The sequence below is a fragment of the Epargyreus clarus genome, unplaced genomic scaffold (assembly GCF_041222505.1).
Source record: "Epargyreus clarus isolate Ecla_fem2 unplaced genomic scaffold, WU_Ecla_fem_2.2 ptg000023l, whole genome shotgun sequence".
NCBI classification, from domain to species: domain Eukaryota; kingdom Metazoa; phylum Arthropoda; class Insecta; order Lepidoptera; family Hesperiidae; genus Epargyreus; species Epargyreus clarus.
Window position 1 is genome coordinate 8,260,109 of NW_027332230.1, and position 8,861 is coordinate 8,268,969.

Genomic DNA, 8,861 nt, shown 5'->3' on the forward strand with positions numbered 1-8,861 from the left:
GATGGGCGCAAGCCATTGAGAGTAATGGTGAGGCTTTGGCAGTTAGCCTAGACATCGCTAAGGCCTTTGACCGGGTCTGGCACAGGGCCCTTCTCGCGAAGCTTCCATCTTACGGTCTTCCCGAGAGGCTGTGCACATGGGTAGCCAGTTTTCTGTCTGAGCGGCAAATCAAAGTCGTAGTAGACGGGTGCTGCTCAGACACGAAGCATGTTAACGCTGGCGTGCCCCAGGGCTCTGTCCTCTCTCCCACGCTATTCATTCTGCATATCAATGACATGTTGCAAAAAACTAGCAGCATTCATTGCTATGCAGATGATAGTACGGGAGATGCTGTGTATACAGGCCGTGCAAACACCTCTCGGACTCTCGTGGAGGAAAGCAGAATCCGACTTGTGTCTGAAATCGAAGACTCTCTGGAGCAGGTCTCGACATGGGGTCGACTTAACCTTGTTGAGTTTAACCCCACGAAGACACAAGTCTGCGCGTTTACCGCTAAAAAAACCCCATTCGTCATAGCGCCACGGTTCCAAGGTATTCCACTCACCATTGATAAAAGTGTGGGGATCCTGGGAGTTGACATATCGTGTGACGTGCAGTTCCGGGGTCATTTGGACGTTAAGGCCAAGTTGGCATCAAGAAAGCTGGGCGTCCTGAACAGAGCGAAGCAGTACTTCACTGCGGGGCAACTCCTTCTGTTGTATAAGGCTCAAGTGAGACCTCACATGGAGTACTGCTCCCATCTCTGGGCAGGGGCGCCCCAATACCAACTTAACCCACTTGACTCCGTGCAAAAACGCGCGATCCGAATCGTCAACGACCCCAGGACCTCCGATCGGTTAGAACCTTTAAGCTTGCGGAGGGACATAGGTTCCCTCTGTGTGTTCTACCGGCTTTACAATGGTGAGTGCTCCGAGGAACTATTTGACCTGATGCCTACGTCACCATTCCTCCATCGCACCACTCGCCGAAGGATGAAGTTCCATCCACACCAACTGGACCCGTGGCGGTCCTCCACAGTTCGGTTTGCACGGACATTCTTGCCACGAACGTGCAAGATGTGGAATGAACTTCCTCCTGAGGTATTCCCAGAGCGCTATGACATGGGGCTCTTCAAAAAAGGTGCAAAAAGAGCTCTCCTTCAAAGCCGGCGATGCATTGGCGACTCCTCTGGTGTTGCAAATGTTCATAGGCGACGTTGACTACTTTCCATCAGGTAGCACGTTTGCTTTATCGTTAGGCTCAAACATATAAAAAAAAAAAAAAAAAAATATTTTTACTTACGAGAAAACTAACAAAATTGCTTTAAATAGGGATGTAACCAATTAGGTAACTAAATGTTTTGACCGTTACATACTCTAGGACTTTATTTTTGAATGTAAATGAAGCTTAAATATTAATATGGCGTATGCAAGAGATCTCCTTAAATCCGCATCTGCATGTAGTACGATGTGACCCAAATACGAGTTCAACCGTGACTTATCCGTATTGATTTTGCTTCAATCGTGTAATTTTTGAAAAACATTTTACCTATAATCTAGGAGCTTGATATAAAGTCGAGTAGTAGTGTAAAATTGGTTAATAGTTATTATCATAAAGTCATTATCATATGCTCCATCTAAAATCTAAATCTTTACCGGAAAAGACTAATCTCCTATCTTTTAAATACAGATACATACACAGAAAAGTGTAATAACTTTAATAAGTATGTTGTAGATATGTCATCAATTATCATCATTAACAATACATTTCCATCCCACTACTGGGCAAGACACATGCCCAGTGCCCTCACAGAAGAAAAGAGATGGTTTTATGAGAGATACATCAGTTGATAGACTTTACACACTATTGAAATCTTATTTAAAGAAAACTTTATATTTTCTCGCGATATTTTTACTTTAAAACTTAAATAAGCTTTAATCTCCCGTATCTTATGAACAAGTGGCGTAATACTTTAATGTGAACTAGTAACGATATTCTTGTGATCCTTCCACTTTAGATATCCGGAGCTCTTGTTATAAATAAACAATTACTTCCTTTAATGTTGATGGATTAAACCGCGAATAAACAAGTTATGTTTTCTAATAGATTAACGGAAATGAGCCCAACAGTGAATAATAATGGGCGAAGATGAAATATCAGTGTAAAGACAAAGTATGATATTTTGAAATATGCAGCTACCATAGATTAGTAAAGATACTTCGCCGCCTTGAAATTGAATGAAGCCACAAGCGGCTTATTTTAGTAAGTTCTTTTTTTGAATTCTTGACAAATAAAAACATTTTTGAAGAAAATTTACGAATAAATAACCAATACTGAGTAATTAACGTGAAAATAAATAATTATTTCAAATATTTTAGGGACATTTTAGCACGGTGACGTGGCAAAACTTTTTTACGCAACTATTTCAATTCTCAAAACTGGGTACATTTTCTTGTTAGGAGTGAGTAATCTTTACTAATCTATGGCAGCTACTTAAAACATTCCTATAGTTCATTAAGATACCTTTGTATCCGCGCTTAAAAATAATCTTCCCGAAGCGCTCTTTAATTTGCGAATAAATTAGGTGTCTGAAAAAAATAAATACTTCCAAGTTCTAACGTTACGTTTGAAGATTTTTATAAGATGAGATCAAAGTGGTTCAGGACTATATTAGAGTCGACAGACGGACGTGCTTGTGTTGAGGGGCCGGCGTGGCTCGGCTTCGAAACAAATGTTTTCGCGAAACGCAACCAAACTTTTTAAAATACAAACTCGCTTTTGCTTTGTTTCTTTTTTGTGTCCTTTATTTTGTGCTTGTGTGGATTAAACAATTCATTTCGTGGCTTATTATCATTGTAGTGCAAAGCCGTTTGTAGCTTACAATAGCGGTAGGTATTTGAAAGTAGCGTAAAAAATAATGATATTTTAATAAAGGTATATTTTCAGTTTACTACGAAGGGTAATAAATCAGGAGACGATAATGGCTTCCAAATATTTAGTGCAAGACAATGAATAATAGTGTCACGTCAGAATCAGTGTACGGGCGTTGTCATTAATGATTATAATGGTTCGGGAATTGTTTCTAGTGCGTAATGGCGGGAAGGTAGGGGCGGGCCCGGAAATTGTCCTCTTGTCGGCCACCGCATTAGCCGAGGACGCTAAGCGACGTTCGCAAACAATGTGTGCGTGTCGTTTCATTTGTGACACGTGACAATACCTTCGCCACGGAACTACCTGACTCCTAGTTCCTTAATTGACTTAGAACGGTCGATGTTAGCTCGCTGGTAACCGTCGTAAGCTGACGTAACTTCTTTTGTGATATCGGAGTTGCAAAGTTGCAAACTAGTATGCATTATCTGTTAGTAATAGCGTCTAAGCGAATGGTTATCTGTAATTAATCCCAGATTAGAGTCCTGCCTGAGGTATACCACAGATGAGTTGCTGCCCTTAGGAATTAACATGGAACACACATTAGGAATTAACAGGAATTAACATGGAAATTAGATGGGTATTTTCTTTAAATGGAACACCAAACCGCTGTTATTAAGCAGAAATAGGTGTGGGGTTGTGGCTTTTTTGTATTTGATGTACACCTGTTTTTTAACGATAATGATGTACAATCAATGTCATAAAGCGTGACTGTAATAAATCACACGTACATTCTGTTACATATCGACAACGTCTAAATATTTTCAACCCACCTGTACCTATACATACGTTTATAATCTTTTTAGCGTGTGAACGCGACCGGATGGGCGAGCAATCTTCATCATGTGTCAGGCTAACAGACTTAGCCGGGCCATTAACGATCGACGAATTTTCCAGCAATTTAGTCTGAGTACATAATTGCGAGAACAAGTCGAACCTAATTGATGGCGGGGTCCGAGTTCAAGATGCCGTTAATATATCGCACGGGTTTCTGGTTTATGGTCCCACAGCTTCGTTGGCATACGATTAGCGGGGTTTATTTACGATAATTGTAAAGTAATTTCTAAGTTGTAAGTACAAGACTTGATAGCCTAGTGCTTGACTTAGCCTCGCAGGTCCGAGGTTGAAGTCGCAGGAAAATATCGTTGAGAAACATACACGCTTTGAAGTTCTTAAAAAAATTCTAAGAGTATTATGATGTCCATTATTCGCATTTGGCCAGTGCGGTGGACCTAACCCCTTATAACCTTAGCCCTGCTCACTCCGTGAGAGGACCCGTGGCCAGCAGTGGGACATAAATGGGTTGACAACAATCAGTAAGTAGTTTATTGCATATAAGTCATAAATGTCCTTTTTCTTGGTACCAACTTTGCCAAGTTTATTTTTACGTTAGATTAGTTCCTGGCATTGCTTCCTATAGAATTTGACCACAACAGTAAGTGGAATGTATGCCTATTTGCTAGATCTGTTGAAGTAATTTGTATGTTACGTTATAAATATTCTTGTCTATGATTTTGAACAGTTCAATATGCTTTGTGATAATTTAAGGATATTACTCATATACACACTCATATTCTCACATAATTATTTTATTTTTATATTGCTACATACATAGGAGGTAGAGTCCTTATTGAAGCATTTATGATGTTTACAAGCGAACAAATGGACACAAATTGTGTATACTTTAAGACAAGACTGTAATCTAATAGGTTCTGTCGGATGATGGACTGTTAAGTACACCATTGGGCGACTAAAAGGAAAAAATAGACATTATATGTAATATATAACATAAAATACTTTCTGTAATTGCTGCGGAGCATCATAGACAAAGTTTGTAAAAAGATGTAACAGGGTACCAACGTAAGAAAGCTTCGAAAATTATAAGTATCAACTATAACTTACTGTTTTTATTACTCGTATTCTTTTAACTTGTTTTTTACAAACAATTATTTAAGGAATCTTGGAGAAATATATGAACTTCAGTCTAACATTTTATTTTTAATCCTTTGTAGGTACTATTTAAATAATGTTTGTTTATTTACTAACAATAACAATTGGAATTGTACAAATTATAGTTGTATAATTACCCGTAATACAACTTTAATCCAGTTACATTTGTGATAAAAAAGGAAAAATGATGATAACCTAATTTATATATATAAATTACAATGATAATCATCTTGTTATTGTGTAGTTCGTGATCTTGACATCATAACATAATTAGTTATTTGTTAATTTCTTAATTAGGTATATTGCGAATTAAAAATATTTAGTTACAAACGTAAAATATTAGTACTAACTTAAATATTATATAATTAATATATTGGTAAGATCACATGTAATTGAAAGCTTATATAAAACTAGCTGACCTGGCAAACGTTGTGTTGCCATATAAATAAAAAAATGTTAAGGGTGAACAACCCTTATCATTTAGGGGTATGAAAAATAGATAGTTGCCGATTCTCAGACCTACTGAATATGCATATAAAATTTGGTGAAAATCGGTAAAGCCGTTTCGGAGGAGTACGGTAACTAACATTGTGACACGAGAATTTTATATATAAGATTATGTTTTTAAAAAAATTGTCAGCTTGTTTAATTAGCGTATTAAAATTTCAAAGGGCATATAATATTAAGCATTTGAATACAAACGATGAACAACACAATTTTAAACTATAAAATATGTAACTTTTTCTTAAAAATGTATATTTATTCTGAATCTGACTGAGTGTGTTTTTATTAAAGTTTTTATACGTAATATATAATAAATATTCGTATAATATACTAATAAACATAAATCTACCATCAAAAACTCTGATTTGGGTACTATATTAAAATTGATAAAACATTATGCAAAAAATAGTGAGCAAAGTCATCTAAATAGGACTCTTTTTGTGAGAAATTACTTAACGGTAAGATAAAATGTTGAGCAGCTTTGCGACGGTAAGCTTTTTACTGCAGAAGCTTGGAATAGAATCACAGAACGAGATTCTATAGTAAGTTTTTGTGGCAGAAGCTTATGAGAATAAACTAGCTTTATGCACCAATCGTAATAAAAGCATTTATAGACAAGATTTATAGTGTATGAAACAATTACATTTAACGTTGTTATAATATTGTATTATTAAAGTCTCTACGGGAAATGATAATTAAAATGAGGACTGCTTTTATATTTTTTGTTGCTTTATTAAAATTCACTTGGCTTTACGATTAATTGCCTTTTTCACGAGTTTATCGGATATAACATTATCTGTTCTATCAAATATTTAAAAAAATATGTTTGTTTGTTAAAAATATAATCTTTATATAGATTTCTAACCTAACTATTCCCGTATACCATAAGTAAACATATCATAAGTATAAGTCAACAACAAGCTTTTAAAATGTTTATTCATAAGATATTCAGGTTAGCGTAGTAAAAACTCACAACATCTCATGCCACCGTAGTCCGTAAGTCACGGGGGTCACGAACGTTCGCCGTTCGAGGCATGTTATTACAAAACACATTGTAGGAAAACAATAAACACCGAAAACAATAAGAAAACAAATTAAAGTCGGACACACGATTAGGGAGTATTGCGCCGTTTTGGAGGATATTGGTGGATGTCACGCTATCGGGGTCGTGGCTACCTGCCAGTGCTATCGGAGCCCGCGGGCGCCGGAGACGGCTCGCGCGGCGCCCACCGGTCGTAAGGGCGGAGGTCGCGATCGCTGGCGGTATCGGTCAGTGACCGCGGAGCAGGTCGCGTACCGAGCACCGAGGGTACCTCGCCGTCGGAGGTGTTGTGTCGAGTGACCACGCGGCGGACGGAACACGCGCGGACCGAGCGCCCTCCGCAGGCGATTTGACGCCCTCCGCACGACGCCGCTGCGCGCGCACTCTACGCGACGGGATAATGCCGCCCTATCCTGTGCCGAGCTATCGAGTTATCCGCCGCGGGTGGCTATCACGATTAACCCTGTCAGTTTCTCCACTACACACGGGAAAGCTTATGTTCCCTATGAATGTTGTGTTGTCTGTTCTTCAGCCAACGTTTGGATTGAAACACGATCTCGATTCTCCTGTTTGTTTTTTAACGGGTCATTTGAAACTATGATGAATGAGAGTGTCCAATGTATAGCTCTACTAACTTGGTTCAGCTGCATTGAGTGGTTGTTTGAATTTGTGTTTTAAAATTATAAAAAAATCGACACAGGACATCCCTAAGCAGATTATAATTGGAGCATGCGTGGTGCGAGGGTTGAGGGTGGAGGGTGGTGGGTGTCGTCGGAGCAGGGGCGCGTGTCACCCACGACGGTAGCGACTCTACGGCCGACGTGATCTTGACACCGCGTATGCAAAGCCTATGATATTCTAATTTTGTGCAAAAATTAAATCTATCATTTTTTCAAAGGGAATTCTGACTTGTTCATTAATTATGCTGTTTTATTAAATTTCTCTCTCTTTTAAAGAAGTGATTTTCTTATCAACAATACAGTTTAAAAGGTCGGATTAAGATAAAATTAAATGAGTTTTATATATGTAATTTTTTTCGTGTCTATAAATCTAAACACAATCTGCCATTTTCTCTCTACTGTTGTACAACCCTACCGACTTGCAAATGAGGGTAGTTAGGTCAGATTTGCAAGTTTTAGTTTGATTAACTATATTTGGCTTTGATTTTAGTGTGTTAGTGTTATAATGGTATGAAATTTGACACTATAATATGTACACCATTCTCCTTAATTAAATGAGACAATTATTTGCAATCTTTATAAACAAAGTTCCATTTACTTATTTACCATCTCTTCATTGTCAACACAATTGCCCTACAACTGGCCTTGAAGCTCTATCGAATGTAAGGTTTTAGAGGATAGTCCACCACCAAAAATCTAGTATCAATCTACGCTTTCTCACCTTTGTAGAAAACTTGTAGAATAGTCTCGAGGATGGATGTTTCCTGAAGGCCTTTTCCTATAGCATGATTAATGTCATCTTACTTTTACCATTATTAAAAATGCGCAAGTTTGTGAGGATGGATGGACGTTTGTTACTCATTCACACAAAAACTAATGATCGGATTTGGATTATATTTGTTATATAGATTATTTATGATTAGGACTAACACATAAGATACCATGGTAAACCAGACGAAACCGCGTGTAAAAGCTAGTTTATAAATACACAATGTACGAAATTAAATAACTAACACTACCTTTACACTAGGTTTAATGCAAACCACTTTGCTATGACTGTTTAATAAAACGTGAATATTTGTAAGCGATTCCGGCAGCGAGCTTTAGGCGATCAACGGCGAAGCGAGCGGACAGCGACATGTGGATACGAAATGCTTGGCGCGTGACTTTCTTTAACGCTCCATCGACTTTCAGCTATGTTGTACCCACGATCTATGAACATCGTAAACTTCTATAAGCATGAATACCTTGAACGTGTTACGCCCAAATGAAGAGATATGTTTATTAAATATTCCGTTGAATGCTGAGCTTGTAATGGTATGGGATAAAATGGTTCTATGAGGATGGATGGATGTTTGTTACTCTTTCACACAAAAATTAATATTCAGATTTGGATCAAATTTGGATCATTGATTATTATTTATGATCAGGACTATCAAATAAAATACTCTTTACCATGGTAAACCAGGCGAAGCCGCGTGTAAAAGCTAGTTTATAAATACACAATTTAAGAAATTATATAACTAACACTACGTTCACACTACGATCTTGCACACCACTTTGCTATGACTGTTTAATAAAACGTGAATATTTGCAAGCGATTCCGGCAGCGAGCTTTAGGCGATCAACGGCGAAGCGAGCGGACAGCGACGTGTGGATATGAAATCCTTGGCGCGTGACTTTCTTTAACGCTCCATCGACTTTCAGCTATGTTGTACCCACGATCTATAAACATCGTAAACTTCTATAAGCAACGGATATTCCGTTGAATGCTGAAC

The 8,861-nt window shown here is 37.9% G+C and overlaps 1 protein-coding gene across 2 annotated transcripts in view; it reads right to left on the reverse strand.

The window, feature by feature from the left end:
* Ten-a (Teneurin-a transmembrane protein) overlaps window positions 1–6,723 on the reverse strand; it is a 65,281-nt gene extending 58,558 nt beyond the window's left edge. Inside the window, exon 1 of one of the 2 annotated variants that reach the window (XM_073085660.1) lies at window positions 6,659–6,723. The gene's annotated coding sequence lies outside the window, so the exon portion shown is untranslated. The remainder of the gene's footprint in view (window positions 1–6,658) is intronic. The other variant, XM_073085661.1, reaches the window with a different exon arrangement.
* Window positions 6,724–8,861: the final 2,138 nt, after the last annotated feature.